The 25,887-nt window shown below is 37.3% G+C and overlaps 1 protein-coding gene across 11 annotated transcripts in view; it reads right to left on the bottom strand.

Moving 5' to 3' along the window:
* CHIC1 (cysteine rich hydrophobic domain 1) overlaps window positions 1-25,887 on the bottom strand; it is a 295,686-nt gene that overhangs the window by 116,278 nt on the left and 153,521 nt on the right. For 7 of the 11 annotated variants that reach the window (XR_012127489.1, XR_012127485.1, XR_012127486.1 and 4 more), the window contains exon 1: window positions 87-25,435. The exons of the other annotated variants lie outside the window; for them this stretch is intronic. The gene's annotated coding sequence lies outside the window, so the exon portion shown is untranslated. Of the gene's footprint in view, window positions 1-86; window positions 25,436-25,887 lie in introns of those variants that run through there. 11 annotated transcript variants of the gene reach the window in all.

Here is a 25,887-nt window from a genome sequence, read left to right as displayed (position 1 = left end):
CCCCCCACTCAGGCAGGCTGCGCAACCCGAAGCGTGTAGCCTTGCTAACGACCACTTTCCTAGCCGATGTAAGACTGAGCACTCACCACCACACAAAAATTGGCGAGTTTCTATGGTTTCCTAAATAAATTCGTCCTTAGGTCGCCTTTCCGTAACTCGTGCGCCAGCAGTACTTGCCCCGGTGCAAGGGCCGCCATCTTAGATCTGTTGAGCCCTCGGGAATAAGGCAATAAAAGCCTGGAATGTGCGTCACAACCCAACAGGCCCCGCGCCCAACCGCCGCGCACAACCCAAATGGCTCCGCCGGCAACGTGACCCATCCGCCCTGCGGCCCCTCCCCCAGTTTTCCTGACTGGTTGCACTTCCTCTTATAGCTTTACCCTGTTGAAATTCCCTAGTTCTGCCTCCTCTTCTTCCCCTTCCTTTATTTTTTCTTTTTCCACCCCAAATTTCTTTTACTTTTGCCCGGACTCCTTTCTTCTTTACACATTTCTAGATATCTGGTTCTCCTCAACTTTCACTTACCTCACAGATGTACTACTGCATTTTGTAATAGTTAAACTTGTAAGGTTGGAGGCACCAGAGGGAGGGGTGAGCACGTCAGACACTGATGAGGTGCCAAAGTCCCTGGCTGCTGCCCCCTCCCAACCTGAAAAATGTGCCTTAGGCTAGCCAATCCTCCCGCCCCTGTAAATCTAAGCTCTACCTCCCCCTACCTTCTTTTAAAACTCCCTGCCTGCCCTGCTGAGTGTAACTTCCCCCGCCTGTGATAGCCAGACCGGGGAACATCACCCGGGAATTGTGCTCAAATAAACTGCCTGGCCCTTTGTTGCCTCTCGTCACCTACTTATTTCGGTTAGAATTTATCTTACAAAACTTAACTCTGTTACTTTACCAAATTATCACGACATTATAAGGTAGACTGAGGACTGATTTTCCCTATTTTATAGATGAGAAACCTAAGTCCCAGAGAGATGAACCGATTTCCCCAAATCGGCAACAGCTAGAAAGTGTTGAGAGGACAAAGAACCTAATTATTTTCAACTCCAGTCAGCTCTTGCTCCTGCAGATCACTGTCCTTACCAAACTAATTGAAAAGATGGGAAAACTGAAAACAGAGTTGAGAAGGGTTTGGGTCTATATTCACACAATGAGTCAATGACAAAACTGGATCCAAAAGACGCTGCTTTCTTGTTTAATTCTGTAACAGAAAGCATCTTCATAAAGGGGTTGAGATATTCTTCTTCACCCTAAAAGTCCTTCCTCTTCTTTTAGACTCAGCTCACGTCCTGACTCCTCTAAGAAGTCACTGTATTTATCAAATTGTTTATCTTCTTTGGTCCCTCTCCATGACGGAAAATAACACTAACTGGATGCCAGCCCCAAAACATTTTTAAATAACAAAAACAAAAAACCAATGCTGAAACTTGTTTGTGAAGTAATATTGTGTGAATGGTGTGGAAGATTAGTGGGGGAAGTTTTGTGCATCACAGGTAGGGAAATGACAATTTAGAGGTTCTAATTCCTTTCCAAAGATATAGTTTTTCTCAACATTCTAATATTACCTCTAGCTTTCTACAAAAACCCAGCATAGAAAACCTATTCCATTCATTTATATCATTACTTTTCTTTCTTTCTTTTAAAATTGTCATGCTTAAATAGAGGGTAATGGTAGAGAATTGTGTAAACATCTGGGCCTTGATGTATAGCCATTCTTGTGTAAAAGACTGCATGGAACCAATCTGTGTTGTCAATACTGTGTGTAGTGAGGTGAAGTCTTAGCTTAAGCTTAAAGTGTGTAATTTCCTGGGACTTAGACATGTTTTAGCACATCTTGGAAACTGGTAGGATAGACACTGGAAGTCAATTGCAAAAGGAACTGCTGAACTCTTGAGAAAGAACTTATCCTAAGAGAGGAGGGAGTTAGACAGACAACCTCAGGCAGGGAATCTGGTTGTCCAACAAAATGTGTTTATTTTGAGCTAGGTACACAAAATTTCTCTTAGTGATTTAATGGTAAGTAGAAAGATGAATGGAGAAAAATGAATGATAAAGTATTTGCTCTCATGACTCTCAGAAGTCTGTCTGAAACAAATGACCATTTGGATTTTAAAGAAATACATATAAACAAATACATGAACAATAAACTCGGGAGTAGAACAGTAAACTCGGGAAGCTGCTAGTCAAGTTTAGGAAAACAAACAAACCTTGATGCACTGGTTTTATTTACTGGTGTTTCAAAAGGATAGGTGCTGGACTCAGAGAATTAGGGGCTGAAAATCTCTCTTAATTCACAACCAAAGTGGAAACTTCATACTCCTCTCTCCACCCACTCACATTTCCCCTGGTCTACCTGCATTGATTGCAAGAAAAATGCTTTCAGGAAATACTAGAGACAGAGCTTGGTGGGCTGCAATATTTGCTCTTCAAGTCTGATCCTCTTAGCTTCCTGGACTCCTGGTTCAGTCATTCTCTATGAGAGCCCAGTTTTCCTCTCTCATAAGAAATTGTTCCAAGAGCAAGATAACTGTCTCCTGCAAGGATATAAAATCCAAATAGGCAAAAGAAGAGTCAGGACTTCACCATTATCGAGTCATATTTAGCAGGCACTTACAAAGAGCTCTCGGTTGAAGAATTTACAAGAATAATTGCCCAGGCAATAACCCCTGGGACAACAGTTTGTTACCTTTGCATTCAAAATCTAAGACAAAAAAAATGGAAAATGGGTCTATATATGACAGTCAAAATAATTGATGCATGCTGAATTAGACTATAGTACATTCATTTGAAACATGAGTAAGTAAAAGGTATGATTTGATGTGGCAAATGGCAGGGCTGATACAGAATTCATTCATTAAGAACATTATGTAAAAAATAGAGCTACATATATTTCATTCAAATATGAATGAAAACCAGTACTGGTCCTCAAAGAGATCAGATTCAAGTTGAGGAAGGGAAAATAAGAGGTGATCCAAAAGAATTATAAACAATGTCTTTGCATCAGGTACTGTACGAGGTACAAAATGGGAATAAAAGTGAGCTTAAGCTGTGGGAAGAGAATATAAGGATGAATCTACCATGATTCTTAGCCTCAGGGATTTTACAGACTAGTGGAGAAAAATAAAACATGAAGGTTGGGTAATATTTTTTATTAAGGGATTCAAGGAGATGAAAAAGTATTTAATACATACATTTCAACACCTAAAATGATTCATAAAGTCATACATTTTGCAAGGCTGTGTAGGGTACAGGAAGAACACCAAAAACAAAAAGAAATCTATGAAGGTACTGCAAACCAATGAGGGTGATAAGCTAGAAAGCAGAATGTGTCATGAAACATGTAAAATCACATTACTTACACTGTGTATAAAGTCGACCTGTTGTGAAATTTTTTATTGAGATATAATCCACGTACCATAAAATTCACCATTTCAAAGAATATGATTCAGTGGTTGTTAGTATAGCCACAAATTTGTGCAACCCCCACCACTATCTAACTGGAGAACATTTTCTATCACCCCATTTCAAAAGAAACCCCATATCCATTATCACTCATTCACTCTTCCCCCAAACCAGTTCCTGGCAAATACTAATTTATTTCCTATCTCTATGGATTTTCCTCTTCTGAAAATTTCATATAAATTAAAGCATATATTAGGTGGCCTTTTTGTGCCTGTCTCCTTAGCATTATATTCTCAAGGTTCATGCATGTTATAGCATGTATCAATACTTCATTCCTTTTTATGATTAATATTCCAGTATATGCATATACAGCATGTTGTTTATCCACTATGCATGTTCGAGTTGTTTCCACTTTCTGGCTATTATGAATAATGCTGCTATGAACTTTCATATACAAGTATTTGTGTGGACATATGTTTTCAGTTCCCTTGGGGATATACCTGGGAGTGGAACTGCTGGCTAATATAGTAACTCTATGTAGAACGCTTTGAAGAACTGCCAAACTGCCTTCCAAGGCACTGCACCATTTTACGATCCCACCAGCAATGTATCAGTTTTCCAGTTTCTCCACATCCTCACTAGCATTTGTCATTTTAATTATAGCCAGCTTAGCAGGTATGAAGTAGCATCTTATTGTACTTTTGATTTGCAGTTCACTAATGGCTAATAATCTAGAGTATCTTTTTATGTCCCTATTGGCCATTTGTATATCTTCTTTGGAGAAATGTATATTCATATCTGTTTGCCATTTTTCTATCAGGAGGTTATCGGTCTTTTACTGTTGAGTTGTAAGAATTTTATATGTATTCTGGATACATACCCATTATCAGATACAGGATTTACAAATATTTCTCATATTCTATGGGGTTTTTCAGTTTTTGATGTGTCCTCTGAAGCACAAATTTTTAAATTTTAATTAAGTATAATTTATCTTGGCTTTTGATGTCATATCTAAGAAACCATTGTCTACCCTAAGGGCATGATTATTTAAACTAAGTTTTCTTTTAAGAGTTTTATAATTTTAGCACTTAGACTTAGAACTTTGATCTATTTTGAGTTAGTTTTGTATATTGTGGGAAATAAGGATCCAACTTCTTTCTTTTACATGTGAATGTTCAGTTCTGCCAGCACCGTATGTTTAAAAGACTACTATTTCTTTGTTGAAAATTAGATGACCATAAATGTGAGGGTTTATTTCTGAGCTCTCAATTCCATTCCACTGATTTAATGTCTAACGTTATGCCAGTACCACAAGTCTTGAATACTATAACTTTAAAGTAAGTTTTGGAATCAAGAACATGAGTGCTACAACTATATTTCTTTTTTCCAGATTGTTTTAGCTATTCTGGTCTCCTACAGTTCCATATGAATTTTAGAACCAGCTTGGCAATTTTTGAAATAATCAAGCTGGGATTTTGATAGGGATTGTACTAAATGTATAGAAAATTTGAGGGAGTATTAACATCTCAATGATATAAAATTTTCTAATACATTAACAAAGAATGGATATTTTCCCATATACTTACATATTAAATTTTTTCAATAACATTTTGCACTTCTCTATGTACAAGTTTTGTACTTTTTGTTACATTTATTCCTAAGTGTGTTTGATGCTATTTTAAATGGAACTGTTTTCTTAATTTCATTTTCAGATTCTTCACTGAGTGTATAAAAATACAGCTCGTTGTATATTGGTTTTGTTTTGTACAACCTTACTAAAATGGTTTATTAGTTCTAGTCCCAGCAGTTTTTTATTCATTCCCTAAGATTTTCTCTATACAAGATTATGTCATTTGAAAATAGATATAGTCTTACTTCTTTCTTAATCTGAATGCCTTTTCTTTCTTTATCTTGCCTTAATTGCCCCAGACAGAACCTCCATTACAAGACTGAATAGAAGTGGTGAGAGCAATCATCCTTGGCTTGTTGCTGATCTAAGGAAGAAAGGGTTTCATAGGCACTGCATTAGCTTCCTATTGCCACTGTAACAAATTACTGCAAACTTAGTGACTGAAAATGACACAAATTTATTCTCTTAACATTTCCGGGGATTAGAAATCAGAAACCAGATTCTCTTGGTTAAAATCTAGTTGCCAGTGGGCCTATGTTCCTTCTGGAGGTTCTAGGGGAGAATCTGTTGCTTATATCTTGTTGTTGGAGGTTGCTCGCATCCCTTGGCTTGTGGTCTCCTTCCTCCATCCTCAAATCCAACAATATACCATTATCTCTAAACTCTCACCTCTTGTTTCCCACCTCTCAACTTCTCTCTTTGACTCTGATACCCGCTCCCTCTTATAAAAAACCTTATGATTACATTGGGCCCAGCTGAATAATTCAGCATAATGTCCCCATTTCAAGACCTTAACCATCTGTGAAGTCTCTTGTACCATGTGAGGTAACATGCTCATAAATTTGGGGGAGTAGGACAGGGGCCATTATTCAGCCTACCAAAGAAATGCCCTTTTTCAGTTTAAGTTCCCTTCTATTCCTAGTTGAGTGGTTTGGTTCTGTTCTGTTTTGTTTTGTTTTTTAAAGAAAGGGTTTGGATTTTTTAAAGGATTTTTTCTATATCTATTGAATGATCATGTGGTTTTTGTGCTTTATTCTATTAACAGGGTGATTGAATTTCATATGTTGAACCAACCTAGCAGTCCTTAGATAAATCCCACTTGGTAGTGACATATAATCCTTTTCACATGTTTCCAGGTTCAGTGTGATAATATTTGTTGAAGATTTTTGTGTTTATATTCATAAGAGATACTGATCTGTAGTTTTCATTTCTCATGATGTCTTTTCTGGTTTTGGTATCAGAGTAATCTTGGTCTCAGAGAATGAGTTGGAAATTGTTCCCTCCTCTCCTATTTTTTGGAAGAATTGTTAAGTCACCTGGGCCTGGGTTTCTCATTATAGGCTTATCTTTTATTACTAATGCTATCTCTTTACTTTTAAAGTTCTATTCAAATTTTCTATTTCTTTTTGAGTCAGCTGTTGACAGTTTGTGTAGTTCTAATTTTGCATTATACTTAAAATTATTTCAGATGAAATTTCTACAGGACTTAACTCATCGGAATATTTATGAGCCAAGTCATTTTTGTAAATTAAAAGTATTCACAGACAATAACTTTTCTCTGATTAAAAATAAAAATTGTGAGGGTACTCCATTTGATTTTTCATATCTCCTCTTCACATATGAAATTAGGACATCTATAATTTCCCTAATTTCTATTTGATATGCATTGTCTCCATAATAATTCATGCTCTCATCTGGTGACTTTTACACTTCCAATTTATTTTATTTTATTTTTCATTTATTTTCAAATTCAGGAAGACTGTTCATATTTCTAGATAAAGCTTTACATTCATTAAGTATACTTTCAAAGGTGGTTTTTTTCTTTGCCCTTAAAAATACATAGAAACATGTATATGGAACACACATATTTCCTCTTGCCTCAGGCTCTGATAAGGCTCACTACAGCACTGCCGAGTCCTGTCATTATTAAAATGTTTAATCTTCTCTTCATCATGGATTTTTTGCATTAATTTTAATTTTTTAAAAATATTGTATTTATGATTTCACACCCACTAGAAGAGCTGTAATAGAAAAAAATCAGCACAAATGTGGATATATTGGAACCCTCATATATTGCTGGTGGGAGTGTAAAATGAGGGATAGTTTGGCAGTTCCTCAAAAAGTTAGACCTAGTTAGTTAACTTATGACCCAACAGTTCCACTCCTAAGTATATGCCCAAGAGAACTGAAAACATATGTCCACATATAAACTTGTTCATAGCAGCATTATTTATAATGGCCAAAAAATGGAAACAACTCAAATGTCCATCAACTGATGAACAAAATGTAGTAAATCTATACAACAGATGAACCTTTAAAACATACTAAATTAAAGAAGTTGATCACAAAAGATCACATACTGTATAATTTCACTTATATGAAATGTCTAGAATATACAAATCTAGAGACAGAAAGTAGATTTGTGGCTGCCTAGGACTGGGAGTAAAGGTGTTGGAGGTTGAGGGAATGGGACTGACTCCTAATGAGTACAAGGTTTCTTTTGAGGTGATGAAAATAACCATTGTATTATACACTTGAAATGAGTGAGCTTTATGGTATATAAATTATATCTAAATAAGGCTGTAAAAAACTAAACAAATAATTACATTAAAATATTATTAATCTTCATTACTGAGTTTTTTATACTCCCTTAGATTCTGCATCCAAGGCCAAGTGCTGTACCTCACTGTAATCCTGGCTCTGGGAGTTGGTACATCCCAAAGGCTTCTTGCATAAATTCAGGCACTGCCCACAAGTGACTAATCCCTAAAATTTCAACCCTGAGAGATTGTCCCTTTAAGCTAAGGTTTTCACTCCTATTAAATGTTAAGCCCCAAAGAGGAGGAGGGGAAGAGAATAACCCAGTATTGTCTACCACTGACATTTTGTAAGTGAAGTTATTGATTCTTTTCCCCAAAGTGTTTTAATGGAAAAGTCTGAGATTCTAAGGCTCAGAAACTGAGAGGGCACTAGGGAAGAGAGAAGTCAAAAAAATAAAAATAAAAAAGATTGAGGGTCACAGAAGCAAACTCTGCCTTTTTAATTAAAATTTCTTATGATTGATTTATCTAATATTTATTGAATACCTACTCAGGCTCTGGGCTAGGTTCAGGGGTATAGCAATAAAATGACAGCCATGTTCCATGCCTTGAATGAATTCACAGTCTGGTAGATGAGATAAACCAGTAAAGGCCTGATTTTATATAGTACCAAGTACTGTGATAAAGACATGAGATAGTGCACAGAGGATGGAAAGCACTAGGGCTTGCACAGTGCTTCATAGTTTCAGATCATCTTTTCACTCACTGGCTCTTCGCAACAACCCTTTGAGTTTGCAGAGCAGAGATCAGTATTCTCATTGTACATATGAGAAAACTACAGTTAAGTTAAATCATAGCCAAGATAGAATCCAAGTTTCATGATCTTTTCACTACATCCTGTAACCTGTCACATACAGGGGCCTGTTTTTTCTCTTGGGTTCATGGTTCTGGAGCTGTAAAAGGTGTGACTGGATGAGTTTCATTTTCTATCCTCCCTCATACCCTTCAAAATCTGCTTTCCTGGATATTTCCAAAAACACAGCCAACACTTGAAAAAGACAAGAGAGGCCAGAGTGAGGAAGTCCTTAACCAAAAGATATATACCACCATACTGTCATATACTAGAGTTCCTCTTCATGAGCTCTTTGCCAATCTCTTGCTTTTTGCTAAGTAGAAAAATAAATGGCATTATTCATCACCTCTGAACGAAAACCTCAGTCTATTCAAATATGAACTGAAGCTCTCTGCCTGTTACAGTCTGTGTAATTTCAGGGAAATACAAAACAAATGTTTATGATTTATTTGTGTTTCTTTCATAAAAATGTTTAGATAGAACTATGTGCTGCACCAATGTCTCTTGCACCTTCTTTAGTAGGCTCTTAAAGTTATTTTTTGTTATTCTTAGAACCAGGCCCTTCCATGTCAAGGATGGCTATTTGTTTTTGACATGCCAGAGTGCTGCACTTTGGCTCAAATAGACTACACAATTTGTTATTAGGTTCAAAAGCTTTGACCAAAGAATGAAAACCAAAATTCTAAATTTAGTCCTAATAACCTCACTTGGATCTCAGGCTTCCCAATTAGATCACCTTTACATTTGGAACATAGATTCTAGGCATACTCTCGAGACTGAGCTTTTAAAATTCATATCCAAGTTCACTGTCCTCAACTTTACACTCCTGCTTAAAACAAACAGACAAGAATTGCTCTTCCTTGCTGACTATACAAAAAGATATCTGGCTTATACTGTGGTAGACAGCATTTGGTCTAGATAAAAAGAACATCCTAACCTGGCGTTAGATTAGAGAATCTCTGGGTAGAATGGTTTAAGATTGGCCCTAATATTCCAAGACAGCAAATGCCTGGATGCTAAAATAACTAAACCTTTGGAGATTAACTGATTTAGATTAACTGGCAGGACTAAAGAAGCTGAGAGGCAAAAGAGAATATAAAACGGTTTCTGAGGATTAATAACAGTAACACCTAGCATTTATGTAGTGTCCCAGGTATTAGTCTAAGAGTTACATTTATCTACTCTTTTGTTTGTGCAGCAACCATATGCAATTGGTATTATTAACTCATTTTACAGATGGAAAACAGGAAACACTGAGAGGCTGAGCAACTTTCCTGAGTCACACAATTGGCAAGTAACAGAGCTAGAAATTAAACACAGGCAACTAGGATCTAGATTCATAATATGCTACACTATATATGGCCTTGCTAAGACTGGTTCCTCCTCTCCCTTTCATTAGCAACACTAATAAGTAAATGTCTGGTGGCTGCCATAATAACCCTCCTAGAGGTACTGCTACACAGAAAGAAGATGCTTATTAACCTAAACATGTTTTCATATAGTTTATTTTCAGGCAGTATAAAAAATTTATGAGAATAATAAAGCCCATTTGGTGAAAGATATTTTGGGGCAGAGGGCCACCATGTAGTCAGGCAACACCTATTTGGGAGCTTACTCCTATCCTCTTAATCCCACCTAAGGTGTTCCTATTTATCACAGCTTTGTCCCTTCCTCCCAGAGATTTTCTGCAAATTCATTTTACTTTCTTCTCAATGGCTCAACTGCCAGTGGCATAAGAAACCTTGGGTCAGAGGGAGAAGAAGGGAAGAGATGGCAGGAGATGCCTGCATGGAAGTATCATTTGTGAATCAAGCATTTGTAAGTTAGAGACTGTACAAAATATTATTTCAGAAGGTGAAAGAAAGCTTCTTCAGTTGTTTTTCACTTATCTTGAATTTTCAAGTGGATAGTGAGACCTTTTTCTGTCTCATATCCCCACTTGAACATATGGACACAAGCAAAATAAGGAATTCAATTTATAAACCAATGGTCAACTCTTCCTTCATATTTCTGATCTTTTCATTTACACTGCTAAGAACTCTGTAGTTATAAAGATACAGGATACCATTCTCACCTTGAAGTACTTTAGGGTCCAGTAGAGCAGCTAGAACATATGAAATGGTGCAATTAAGGCTGTAAATACCAAACAGCTGCCACCACTTCCTGAATAAAGTCAAAGCTGTTTAGCTTAGAAGTCAAACCATCCTTCACGTCTATGTCTGCTCCATCCTCATCACTCACTACTCTCTGTTTCACCTAAACCTGTTTACACATTATTCCATCTTACTCATTCTGTGAATCTCTACTTTTTCCCAGCCTGCCCTTGCCCACTACCCTTCTTCACCACTCTAAATTTTACCCACCCTACAAGACCCTAGTCTTGAAACCTTTTGTGACCACAGCAACCTTTCTTTTCTCTTAAATGCGGGATTGACTATCAGAACCACTCATTTTGCCCTTGGAATATAAATGCTTTGTGTGGTGGAACCTGCTTTTTATTCACTTTAGTGTTTTTTCCCCACCTAGATCAGAAGGGACTTAAGAGTCTAAATGTTTTAATCTCTGTATTTCTTATAACAACCCTGGGTCAGTGCTCAAATAGGACTTGGATAATCCATGGATCTGGGTCAAGAGAGGGAGTGCTGCTTAGTATTTTATGGAATATCACACTTGCAGTTGATCTTTAGGTTTTCTTTTCTCCATTCCATATATATGTATTTCATTCTACTTCTTAGATATATTATTTCTTCTATTTATTTATTTACTTATTTATTATTTTGGTATCATTAATCTACAATTACATGAGGAACATTATGTTTACTAGAATGCCCCCCATCACCAAGTCCCCCACTACATACCCCATTACAGTCACTGTCCATCAGCATAGTAAGATGCTATAGAATCACTATTTGTCTTCTCCGTGTTGTACAGACCTCCTGGTGCCCCCCAACATTATACATGAGAATCATAATGCCCCCTTTCTTTTATGTTAACCCCCCTCCTTATCCCTCCCTTCCCACACAGCTTCCCCAGTTGCATTCCCTTTGGTAACTGTTAGTCCATTCTTGGGTTCTGTGACTCTGCTGCTGTTTTACTCCTTCAGTTCTTTTTCTTTGTTCTTACACTCCACAGATGAGGGAAATCATTTGGTACTTGTCTTTCTCTGCCTGGCTTATTTCACTGAGCATAATACCCTCTAGCTCCATCCATGTTGTTGCAAATGGTAGGATTTGTTTTCTTCTTATGGCTGAATAATATTCCATTGTGTATATGTACCACATCTTCTTTATCCATTCAGCTACTGATGGACACTTAGGTTGCTTCCATTTCTTGGCTATTGCTAATAGTGCTGCAATAAACATAGGGATGCATCTGTCTTTTTCAAACTGGCCTGCTATACTCTTAGGGGAAATTACTAGAAGTGGAATTCCTGTGTCAAACGGTATTTCTATTTTGAGCTTTTTGAGGAACCTCCATACTTCTTTACACAATGGTTGAACAAATTTACATTCCCACCAGCAGTGTAGGAGAGTTCCCCTTTCTCCACAACCTTGCCAACATTTGTTGTTGTTTGTCCTTTGGATGGTGGCAATCCTTACTGGTGTGAGGTGATATCTCATTGTGGTTTTAATTTGTATTTCTCTGATGACTAGTGATGTGGAGCATTTTTTCATGCATCTGTTGGCCATCTGAATTTCTTCTTTGGAGAACTGTCTGTTCAGCTCCTCCGCCCATTTTTCAATTGGATTATTTGCTTTTTGTTTGTTGAGGTGGGTGATTATGTAATTTGGATGTCAACCCTTTATTGGATCTGTCATTTATGAATATATTCTCCCATAATGTAGGATGCCTTTTTGTTCTACTGGTGGTGTCCGCTGCTGTACAGAAGCTTTTCAGCTTGATATAGTCCAACTTGTTCATTTTAGCTTTTGTTTCCCTTGCCCAGGGAGATATGTTCATGAAGAAGTCACTCATGTTTATGTCCAAGAGATTTTTCCCTATGTTTTTTTTCTAAGACTTTTATGGTTTCATTACTTACATTCAGGTCTTTGATCTATTTCAAATTTACTTTTGTGTATGGGGTTAGACAATGATCCAGTTTCATTATCTTACATGCAGCTGTCCAGTTTTGCCAACACCAGCTGTTGAAAAGGCTGTCATTTCCCGATTGTATGTCCATGGTGCTTTTACCCTATATAAATTGACCATATATGTTTGGGTTAATATCTGGACTCTGTATTGTGTTTCACAGGTCTGTAGGTCTATTCTTGTTCCAGTACCAAATTGTCTTAATTACTGTGGCTTTGTAGTAGAGCTTGAAGTTTGGAAGTGAGATCCCCCATGCTTTATTCTTCCCTCTCAGAATTTCTTTGACTATTTGGGGTCTTTTGTGGTTCCTTATAAATTATAGAACTTTGCTATAGTTCATTGAAGAATGCTATCAGTATTTTGATAGGAATTCCATTGAATCTGTAGAATGCTTTAGTTAGGATGGCCATTTTGACAATACTAATTCTCCTAGTCAAGAGCATGGGATGAGTTTCCACTAGTGAGTGTCCTCTTTAATTTCTCTTAAGAGTGTCTTGTAGTGTTCAGGGTATAGGTCTTTCACTTCCTTGGTTAGGTTTATTCCTAGGTATTTTATTCTTTTTGATGCAATTGTGTATGGAATTGTTTTCCTGATTTCTCTTTCTGATAGTTCATCATTAGTGTATAGGAGAACAACAGATTTCTGTGTATTAATTTTGTATCCTGCAACTTTGCTGAATACAGATATTAGTTCTAGTAGTTTTGGAGTGGAGTCTTTAGGGTTTTTTATGTACAATATCATGTCATCTCCAAAAAGTGATAGTTTGACTTCTTCTTTACCTATCTGGATGCCTTTTATTTCTCTATTTTGTCTGATTTCCATGGCTAGGACTTCCAGTACTACGTTGAATAACAGTGGGGAGAGTAGGCATCCCTGTCTGGTTCCCGATCTTAGAGGAAAAGCTTTCAGCTTCTCGCTGTTAAGTATGATGTTGGCTATGGGTTTGTCATATATGGCCTTTATTATGTTGAGGTATTTGCCCTCTATACCCATTTTTTTAGAGTTTTTATCATGAATGGATGTTGAATTTTGTCAAATGCTTCTTTGGCATCTATGGAGATGATCATGTAGTTTTTGTCTTTCCTTTTGTTTATGTGGTAGATGATGTTGGTTGATTTTCTAATATTATACCATACTTGCATCCCTGAAATAAATCCTGCTTGATCATGGTGTATCATCCTCTTGATGTATTTTTGAATTCGGTTTGCTAATATTTTGTTGAGTATTTTTACATCTATGTTCATCAGGCATATTGGTCTGTAATTTTCTTTTTTTATGGTGTCTTTGCCTGGTTTTGGTATTTGAGTGATACTGTCCTCACAGAATGAGTTTGGAAGTATTCCCTCCTCTTCTACTTTTTGGAAAACTTTAAGAAGGATGAGTATTAGGTCTTCACTAAACATCTGATAACATTCAGTGGTGAAGCCATCTGGTCCAGATTTGTTCTTAGGTAGTTTTCTGATTACCAGTTCAATTTCATTGGTGGTAAATGGGTCTGTGAAGATTTCTGTTTCTTTCTGGGCCCACCTTGGAAGGTTGTATTTATCTAGAAAGTTGTCCATTTCTTCTAGATTATCCAGTTTCTTAGTGTATAATTTTTCATAGTATTCTCTAAGAATTCTTTGTATTTCTGTGGGTGTCCATAGTGATTTTTCCTTTCTCATTTCTGATTCTGTTTATGTGAGTAGACTCTCTTTTTTTCTTGATAAGTCTGGCTAGGGGTTTATCTACTTTGTTTTTTTTTCTCTCAAAGAACCAGCTCTTGGTTTCATTGATTTTTTTCTATTGCTTTATTCTTCTCAAATTTATTTATTTATGCTCTAATCTTTATTATGTCCCTCCTTCTACTGACTTTGGGCCTCATTTGTTCTTCTTTTTATAATTTCATTAATTGTGAGTTTAGACTACTCATTTGCGATTGTTATTCCTTCTTTAAATAGGCCTGGATTGCTATACACTTTGCTCTTAGAACTGCCTTCGCTGCATCCCACAGAAGTTGGGGCTTTGTACTGTTGTTGTCATTTGTCTCTATAAACTGCTTGATGTTTGTTTTAATTTGGTCATTGATCCATTGATTATTTAGTAGCATGTTGTTAAGCCTCCATGTGTTTGTGAGCCTTTTTGTTTTTTGTACAACTTATTTCCTGTTTTATACTTTTGTGATCTGAGAAGTTGGTTGGAAGAATTTCAGTCTTTTTGAATTTACTGAGGCTCTTTCTGTGGCGCAGTGTGTGGTCTATTCTGGAAAATGTTCTATGTGCACTTCTTTATTTCTTGTTACTTTCTTTGATTTGAAGTCTATTTTGCATTGTCCCTGTTGTTTGCATGAAATAGGGAGAAAAAAGTAGGTGTTGCAGTACTTGTATCAGACAAAACAGACTTCAAAGAGAAAGTAACAAGGGATAAAGAAGTACATTACATAGTGATAAAGGGGTCAGTCCAACAATAGGATATAACCATTATAAGTATATATACACCCAATACAGGAGCACCAACATATGTGAAAGAAATACTAACAGAATTAAAGGAGGAAATAGAATGCAATGCATTCATTCTGGGGACTTCAACAAACCATTCACTTCAAAGGACAGATCCACCAGACAGAAAATAAGTAAGAACACAGAGACACTGAACAACACAGCAGAACAGATGGACCTAACAGACATCTACAGAAGTCTACACCCAAAAGCAGCAGGATGCACATTCTCCTCAAGTGCACATGGAACATTCTCCAGAATAGACCACATACTAGGCCACAAAAAGAGCCTCAGTAAATTCAAAAAGACTGAAATTCTTCCAACCAATGTCTCAGACCACAAATGTATAAAACCAGAAAATTCTACACAGAAAACAAAAAGGCTCACAAACAAATGGAGGCTTAACAACACGCTCCTAAATAACCAATGGATCAATGACAAACTTAAAATGGAGAACAAGCAATATATGGAGACAAATGACAACAACAGCACAAAGCTCCAACTTCTGTGGGATACAGTGAAGGCAGTTCTGTGAGGAAAGTACATTGTAATCCAGGCCTATTTAAAGGAGGAAGAACAATCCCAAATGAATAGTCTAAAGTCACAATAATTGAAATTGGAAAAAGAAGAACAAATGAGGCCCAAAGTCAGCAGAAGGAGGGACATAATAAAGATCAGAGAAGAAATAAATAAAATTGAAGAGAATAAAACAATAGAAAAAAATAAATGAAACCAAGAGCTGGTTCTCTGAGAAAATAAACAAAATATATAAGCCTCTAGCAAGACTTATTAAAAGAAAAAGAGAATTTACACACATCAACAGAATCAGAAACGAGAAAGGAAAAATCACAACGACCCCACAGAAATTCAGAGAATTATTAGAGAACACTATGAAAACCTATATGCTAACAAGCTGGGAAACCTAGAAGAAATGGACAACTTCCTAGAAAAATACAACCTTCCAAGACTGACTAAGGAAGAAACAGAAAATCTGAACAGACCAATTAACAGCAACAAAATTGAAGTGGTAATCAAAGAACTACCCAAGAGCAAAACTCCCAGACCAGATGCATTCACTGCTGAATTTTATCAGACATATAGAGGAGACATAATATCCATTCTCTTTAAAGTGTTCCCAAATATAGAAGAGGACGGAATACTTGTAAACTCATTTGATGATGCCAGCATCACTCTAATACCAAAACCAGGCAAAGACCCCACCAAAAAGAAAATTACAGACCAATATCCCTGATGAACATATATGCAAAAATACTTAACAAAGTATTAGCAAACCGAATTCAAAAATACATCAAGAGGCTCATACACCATGATCAAGTGTGATTCATCCCAGGGATGCAAGGAAGGTACAACTTTCGAAAATCCATGAACATCATCCACCACATCAACAAAAAGAAGGACAAAATCCACATGATCATCTCCATAGATGCTGAGAAAGCATGCGAGAAAATTCAACATTCATTTGTGATAAAACCTCTCAACAACATGGGTATAGAGGGCAAGTATAAAGACCATAATAAACATAATAAAGACCATGTATGACAAACCCACAGCCAACATCATACTTAACAGTGAGAAGCTGAAAGCCTTTCCTTTAGGATCGGGAACAAGACAAGGATGCCCACTCTGTCTGCTTTCTTTCAACATAGTTCTGGAGATCCTCACCACAGCAATTAGACAATACAAAGAAATAAAGGGCATGCAGATTGGTAAGGAATAAGTTAAACTTGTGGTATACTACTCTGGACCTGAAAGACACCTTCTTCAGTATCCCAGTCTCTGCACTGTAGGATGGATGTCTTCTACCCTCTCATTGACCTTTCACAAGTCCTGCACCGGTCTGTAATCTCCACTGCCAGGCTTTCTTACTGGAAGCAGGGGCGTATTCCATGCAAACTGTCCCTGTTTTCAGATGACATGATATTTTACATTAAAAACCCTAAAGAGTCCACTGTAAAACTAGTAGATCTGATATCTGAATTCAGCAAAGTTGCAGGATACAAAATTAATACACAGAAATCTTTCCTATAAACTAACTATGAACTAACAGAAAGAGAAATCAGGAAAACAGTTCCATTCAGAATTGCATCAAGGGAATAAGACACCTAGTAATAATCCTATCCAAAGAAGTGAAAAACCTATACCCTGAACACTACAAGACACTCTTAAGAGAAATTAAAAAGGGCACTCAGAAGTGGAAACTCATCCCATGCTCTTGGCTAGGAAGAATTAGTATTGTCAAAATGGCCATCCTAACTAAAGCAATCTACAGATTCAATGGAATTCCTATCAAAATACCAACAGCATTCTTCAACGAACTATAGCAAACAGTTCTATAATTTATATGGAACCATAAAAGACCCTGAATAGCCAAAGCGTTCCTGAGAAGGAAGAATAAAGCTGCGGGGATTACTCTCCCCAACTTCAAGCTCTACTACAAAGCCACAGTAATCAAGACAATTTGGTACCAGCACAAGAACAGAATAATAGACCAATGGAACAGGCTAGAGAGCACAGATATAAGCCCAACCATATATGGTCAATTAATATATGATAAGGGAACCATGGGTATACAGTGGGGAAATGACAGCCTCTTGAACAAGTGGTGTTGGCAAAACTGGACAGCTACATGTAAGAGAATGAAACTGGATTATTGTTTAACCCCATACACAAAAGTAAACTTGAAATGGATCAAAGACGTGAATCTAAGTCATGAAACCATAAAACTCTTAGAAGACAACATAGGCAAAAATCTCCTGAATATAAACATGAGCAACTTCTTCCTGAACGCATATCCTCAAGCAAGGGAAACAAAAGTAAAAATGAACAGATGCGACTACATCAAACTAAAAATCTTCTGTATGCAAGGGACACCATTAATAGAACAAAAAAGCATCCTACAGCATGGGAGAATATATTTGTAAACAACGTATCCAACAAGGGGTTAACATCCAAAATATATAAAGAACTCACACACCTCAACACACAAAAAGCAAATAACCTGATTAAAAAGTGGGCGGAGGACATGAAGAGACAATTCTACAAAGAAGAAATTCAGATGGCCAACAGACACATGTAAATGTGCTCCACATTACTAATCATCAGGGAAATGCAAATTAAATCCACAATGAGATATCATGTCACACCAGTAAGTATGGCCAGCATTGAAAAGACTAAGAACAAAAAATGCTGACAAGGTTGTGGAGAAAGGGGAACCCTCCTACACTGCTGGTGGCAATGTAAGCTAGTTCAACCATTGTGGAAAGCAATATGGAGGTTCCTCAAAAAACTAAAAACAGAAATACCATTTGACCCGGGAATCCCACTCCTTGGAATTTACCCAAAGAATACAACTTCTCAGATTCAAAAAGACATGCACCCCTATGTTTATTGCAGCACTATTTACAATAACTAAGATATGGAAGCAACCTAAGTGTCCATCAGTAGATGAATGGATAAAGAAGAGGTGGTACATATACACAATGGAAAACTACTCAGCTATAAGAAAGAAACAAATCCTACCATTTGCAACAACATGGTTGGAGCTGGAGGACATATGCTCAGTGAAATAAGCCAGGTAGAGAAAGACAAGTCCCAAATGATTTCCCTCATTTGTGGAGTATAACAACGAAGCAAAACTGAAGGAACAAAACAGCAACAGACTCACAGACTCCAAGAAGGGACTCGGGTTACAAAGGGGAGGGGTGTGGGAGGGCGGGTGGGGAGGAAGGGAGAAGGGGATTGAGGGGTACTATGTTTAGTACACATGGTGTGACGAGTCATGGGGTAATCAGTGTAGCACCGAGAAGGCAAATAGTGAATCTGTGGCATCTTACTACACTGATGGACAGTGATTGCAATGGGGTATGGGTGAGACTTGATATTATGGGTAAATGTAGTGACTACATTGTTTTTTCATGTGAAACCTTCATAAGATTGTATGTAAATAATACCTTAATAAAAAATTAAAATAAATAAAATAAAATAGACATAAAACAAAATATACCACCTAAACTATCTAAAATATACAATTTAGTGACATTTATTCGATTCACATATGCAACTATCTCTACTATGTAGTTCTAAAATTTCCATCCCAAAAGAAAACCTCTCCCATTAAGCAGCCATTCCCATTCTTGCCCTCCTTTCACCTCCTAGCAATCATGAATCTCCTTTTTGAATCTATGGATTTGCTTTGGCATAGATATTTCATATATATAAAATCAAGCAATATGTGGCCTTTTTGTGTGTGGCCTCTTAATTAGCATAATATTTTCAGGGTTCATCTACTTTGTAGCATATCTTAGTACATCATTATTTTTATTGTGAATAATATTCCATTGTGTGGGTATAATACATTTTTTTAATCCATTCATCAGTTGAAATTTAGGTTGTTTCTACCTTCTGGCTATTGTGAATAATATTTTTAATTTCCTTTTCAAATTGCTCATTGCTAGTGTTATAGGAATAAAACTGATATTTTATCCTGCTCCATTTCTAAATTGATTTATTACCACTGATTGCTTTTTTCTGAATGCTTTAAGATTATATATATATATATATGAGATTATGTCATTTATGAATAGTAGTAGTTTTACCTGTGCTTTTCCTATTTCAATGCCTTTTATAACTTTTTCTTGCCTAAGTGCTATCTTGAGAGCAATGTTGAATTGCAGTGCTGAAAGCAGGCATCCTTGTTTTGTTCTTGATCTTAGAGGGGAAACTTTCAGAATTTCACCACTGAGCATGATATTAGCTGTGTGTGTGTGTGTGTGTGTGTGTGTGTGTGTGTGTGTGTGTGTTTAGTGTCCTTTATCATGTGAGGAATTTCCCTACTATTTCTGGTTTTCCAACTTTTTATGATGATAAAGTATTGAATTTCATCAAATACTTTTTCTACATCAATTAAGATGACCATGTTTCTTTCACTCTATCAGTGTGATATAATACATTGATTTTTATATGTTGAAACACTCTTGCACTCCTAGGGTAAATTATAATTGTCAGGGTGTATAATTCTTTTAATATGCTGCTGCATTCAGTTTGCTAGTAATTGTTGAGAATTTTTATGTACATAAAGAATATTAGTCTTTGGCTTTCTTGTTTTGTGGTGTCTTCGCCTGGCTTTGGAGTCCTCGAATGACTTAGGAGGTGTTTCCCACTCTTACTTTTTGGAAGTTTGAGAATAATTGGTGTTAATTCTTCCTCAAACTTTTGGTAAATTTCACTGGTGAAGTCACCTGGTCCTGGATTTTTCTTTATTGGGAAGCTATTCATTCTGATTTAATCTTCTTTCTTGGTATGGGTTTATTCAGGTTTTTTTAGTTCTTCTTGAGCCAGATTTGGTACTTTGTGTGGTTGTTGGGATTTCTCCATTTCATCTAGGTCATTAAAAATTTTGGCCTTCAGCTGATCATAAGTATCACTTGTCATTATGTGATAATCACTTATTACAACCTTATAAAAATAAAAAGGCAAGGTCTTTTTATTTCTTTAAGTTTGTAGTAATTTTTATAAGTTTTTTTATTTAATAGAACAAGTCCTCTATTGTCCCCTGTGGCACCCGTAAGCCAAGTAGGAGTACAGGCTGCCATTCCCACAGCAGCTCCCCTGCTGAAAAATGGGTAGTGGTAGGTGGGTAAGCAAAGATGCTGTAATTTTCAGTTACTGTATTTTGCAGTCTCTCTTCATTCAACACTTCTCTGGTGTATGTTGTTTTTTAGCTTAGACTCCTGGGTTCTGAGAGAGTTGATTTTGACAGTTTTTCCCAGTTTAATAGTTGCTTCAGTGAAGAGATGAATCCTTGGAGCATCCTCCTCCTTCATTCTCAGTGTTGTCACCCATGTCCAAAATTTCACTTGGATCATGAAAATTTCAGTCATGCATCAAAGATGAAAGAATAGTACAGTGAAGACCCACCACAAAGGTTTTACCATTAACATGCTCTCATACTTATTTTTCATCATATAACCACTTACCTATCCATCCATTATGCTTCGATGCATTTCAAAGTAAGTTGCAGACTTCCACATACCTCTGACACTCCATGTGTATATCATTAACAGAGTTCAATATTTCTTTACAGTATTTTAATCTTCGGTGTAACATATGCATACAATGAAATGTACAATTATTAAACGTATACTTGTGGAGATTTGACATATGCAACTCCATGTTCTTTGATAAACATAACCCCTCCCAACATCTTGATATACCCTTGATATACCCTATAAATGGCATGTGTGTGTGTGTGTGGTGGAACAGAATTAGAGGAATGCCTCAAATACTCTGATGAGGTTCCTAGGATCTTGAGCTAGTTAGAAGATCCTTATAGAGCATGTCACCCAACTTTTCTATCTGATGATTCTCTCCATAACATCCCCATAAAATCCACAATTGGCCTACATACCTTCAGGGACTAGCATCTTACCAATTCTGGAGGCAGTTTGTTCCAGCTTTGGACAGCTCAGAGTATTCAGACATCTTTATTTATATAGAGCTACACACAATAAGGCTAATCATTGCTTTCTCCCACTGCAGACAGTTCTTGTGAGTTGTAAAGAGACCTTTCCCAAGTATTCTCTTCTCCATAATATGTCCTGGTTCCTTTAACTGCTTTTCACTGAAGATGGCTTGCAGGGCCCCCACCAGCCTGCTAATTTGACTCTGAATGCTTTATCAAAGTCCTCTTTAAATGGCACTGCCTTGAAGGCATGGTCAAACTCCCACTAAGGGAGGCCATTCAAATTAGAGGGAGTTGAGTACTTTTCTTTTACTCTTTCTTCTGATACTAAAGTTATATGAATGAGACTTTTCCCTTTTAATTCAGAATTTAGCTGGGCTTGGTGTCAGACCTTGGCTCCTTTCCCACTGTCTGGTTCAGTGCCTCTCTGATAATTTCATAGTGCCATCTGGTGGCTAAATCAGGTGTTTTCTGCCTGTTTTTGAGCTAGTTGTACAGGGAAGGGGAAATACAGTTTAACAAAGTGACATGCCTAGAAGTAGAATACTCAGAATCTTTTAAAAGGGGACTTGATTACTTTCCCCCATATAATTCTTGTATACCATGCACCTGGGAGTCCAAAATAGAGGATGTGGACACAGCTAGGGTATGGCCCCAGAAAATATGCCTGGAACATCCCCATTTCAGTCCAACTCTGACTAGCTACTTGACTTTGCACAAGTCATTTTTCTTTCTAGTGTCTCAGTTTCCACACCTATGATCCCAACATGTTTACAAAATGAAGCCGAGCAGTACTGAAAGTAAAGCCAGCCTATGAAGGAAAGTGTGAATGGAGGACTGATGGTGGCGGTGGGGTGGGGGATTGGGTGTGTGTGGGATAATTAAAGTCTGAAGTTGATAATAAATGGCAGCAGAGAGCTGGTCTGCTCCAGCGCATGCAGGGCCCTAGGCAAATATTTTTGGAGAATCCCTTTCTAGATAAGTAATCTGATTAAAAATGTATTATAAAATTCATGGGCCCACAAGAGGTATAGTAATTTAGCAATGATGATTTAGAATAATAGGTAGAGAAGAGAAACTTATATGTTTATTCAACAGTTCATATGAAAATTCTTCATAATGTCTATGTACCATCTCTTCTTTTTCATTTTAAAAGAAATCATTTCTTCATGTTCTTTATTGTCCAGTGCACCATACCTGGCTAATTTCATATCTTCCATTACAAGAAAAACGTAGCAACATTGTTACTACTTCCAATGCAATGGCTCTTTGGAAAACATAGATTTCTTGCCTCTGGAGGTCTTTTAGCTTAAGCATCAGCTGTGGACCTTGGTAGCTTAGGGCCTGAAAATGTCCTGTGTTGGATCTGAGTGAGAGTCATCCCAACTCAGCACATGACCACCATTTTGGCAGCCTAATCTCACTTGATCTCATGAAAGAAATGACTGTGAGAGCCAATGGGAGTGATCTACTGGCTGGGCCACCCTCCTGGGCCCAGGACCTGGCTGCAGAACCCTGGGACAAGCAGTTTATAACTTGTCTCACCTTGTGAGATGTTTTTGTGAAACAAAAGGTTTTCATCTCAAATGTCAAATTTATCAATCTTTTGTAGTCAATGCTCTTTGAATGTTGTTTATGAAAATTTCCTCTAATCCAAGGTCTTCAAAGTATAGAATGTTGCCACAGTTGTAGGAAATTCTATTGGACAGAGCCACATTGCAAGGCCTGGTCACCCTAATAAATGGTAACCTGTGCTAAAGACATAATCGGCTGAAACAGGCTAAATTCTGTAGGAGAATCAGATTCCTGGGGATTCATGGCCTATGGAGAAGGAGTTTAAGATCCGTCTAGGTGGCCTGATAGTGTTGCTGCTGCTGGTGGTAGTTGGCTTGCTTTTTAGGTCCTGCTGGTTAGTCAAGGCTGAGATCCCAGATGCTAAGGGAATACAACTTATATACCCATTTTTTTTCCTTATGACTGAGCAATACAAAAGTGGTTGTAGCTGCCTTTTACAGATATGGTTATTTTTCAAATACACCATGATCATTACAGTGATTTAATTTAATCCATACAATTCCACAGTTCTCACTAGAGAGATCTGGTACACAGGACAGTCTTGCCAACAGGGTTATTTCACTAAAGTTCAACCAGTTATCTGAGTCCAAGGGCCTATTCTTTGGGATCCTCATGCTCATACTAGCTTTTAAACCAAAAGCAAAGAACTCAACATCCCTCAGTCTTGATTTATCAATCTATACAATGCAAGACTCCTTTCCCCCTATTCGTTTCACTAGAAACTTGTGAAAGCCTCAATTACGGTGATATCTTAGTTTAAGGACATTCAGAATTTATATATGTATATATATATTCCATTTCCTGCCCTGAATCTGGAGAGCATAGCAGATCTTCTTTGTAGGCTTTTGCCCTCTAGTTTAATTTTTGGGTGTTTGGGAAGGATCCTGTGGAAAATTATCTTCCGGACTGAAACTATTATTAGATCCTCTTTGTGTTAAACAATGTCTTCTCAAGGGTACCACTCTTACAATGCAGTATCCTTCATTGGAAATAACAAGTCAGATTACTTTTTTGTGAATCAAACGCACTTAGAAGACAGAGTGTATTCTTTAAGGAATAACATTTTACATACTTTATTATTTATCTGGAGAGGGGAGGGCATGCCTACCTGATACTATTTGGGCTAACAGTTAACACTTTCCAGTTCAGCCAGTGGGAGGGCAATGTATCCTTTTGCTTTGGAGGAGTTGTGTGATATTGTTTCCATTGTCTCCTTCCTATTCTCTATTGTTTCTCTAATAAATAACATAGGACAGGTTATGAGCTTATTTTCTTCTCACTGAAATAGCCAGGTTTCTTATATGAACGTTTTCTTACTAGATACTGCTGGTGCATGAACTTCACTACTGTGCTCTTATGGTTGGGGTCAATGTTGGTGTTATCAGATTCATGGAGGAAATAGGAAAATACTTAAGATTAATTATTCACAGTTTAAAAATTATAAACAGGTCACACAGAGTACTCCTTCTTGATTATTTAGGGGCCACATTGGCATTCTGTGAAATATCTTCCTTTTCTTCCTCTCTCTTGCTCACTAATCAACCAATAAGCACTTTAAGTCTTCTATGATCATGCACCATACAAAGAAAGAGTGCTGGAGTAGAAAATACACGGACTCAGAATCATGGTGTGTGACCTCATGCACATCATGTAACCTTTATGGGCCCGTGTTTCATAATCTGTAAGACAAAGGAATATATCTGCATCGCCACATGAGATAATGGAAGCGGAAGTCCTTGAAGAGGGTTCTAACCTTAATGTGTCAACCCATCCTAGCTTCTTTGGTTCAAATGTTTGGTGGGGAAGTTATACATTGTGGCTGAATGAGGTATTTGGATACTTTATCAACATATCAAAGTTCTACCTCCCCTTTCTTCCTATTTCAAAAACAAACTAGACTAAAACTTTTTCATAGGCTATGCTATTTGTGGACCATTTTAGCATGGGTTATCTGATTTGACTTACTCAACACCCCTATTTTGTAGAAAACCCACTGACCTTGGTGGTTCCTGGACTAAAAATGAAGTCTACCACCAGTCTGATGTTATTTGTAATATGTTGCTATTTTCTTGAAATCTCCTTTTTTCTTGTTACTTTTGAGCCAGCTGAACCACAAAGATGTCTGGCTTTCAATCTTCTAGGCCACGCCTCTTCTGCACCCTCCGCCCTCAGTCCCCTCCCCCTCCCTTCTTAAAGCACTGCAGTCTGGATCTGCCGCCATATTTCTTCCTTTGCTGGGCTGTGAGCTTGCTCAAAGTGGATTTCTTGCCCGTGTGGTTCTTTCTGGAACATTTTCCGGTCTCCAACCACCCCTTAAGGCATATTACTTTTAAAAATCCACCAAAATTCCATAAAATATTTCTGAAATGATACACTTTCTCCTAGTACTTCTTGACATCACCTCCCTGCTTTTCACATATTTGGGATATTCTAAAGCAGCACTGCATTTTAAAGGAATTTTTCCTTGGAATGACTTTTGGTTGATGCCTCTGCTTTTTTGTGTGGTTTAGTTTTCTTTCACCTCCTCTTTTCTATATTTTGCCCACCGGGGCTGTGGACACCTGGTTTGACCATTATTTTTTTGCCCAACGGGGTCATGGATACCTGCTTTTTAATTTTTTTTTTTAAATTTGCCCATCGGGGCCTTGGATACCTGATTTTAATTTTTTTTCCCCCTTAGCCCATCGGGGCCTTGGATACCTGCTGTGTCGTCGTGTCCCCCCACCCTACCCCTTGCCCATCGGGGCAATGGATACCTGCTTTTTTAAATTTATTTTTTGGCTCATCGGGGCCTCGGATACCTGCTTTAATTTTTTTTCCTTGCCTATCGGGGCTTCGG

The sequence above is a fragment of the Manis javanica genome, chromosome X (assembly GCF_040802235.1).
Source record: "Manis javanica isolate MJ-LG chromosome X, MJ_LKY, whole genome shotgun sequence".
NCBI lineage: Eukaryota > Metazoa > Chordata > Mammalia > Pholidota > Manidae > Manis > Manis javanica.
This window is presented reverse-complemented; position numbering and strand designations above follow the sequence as displayed.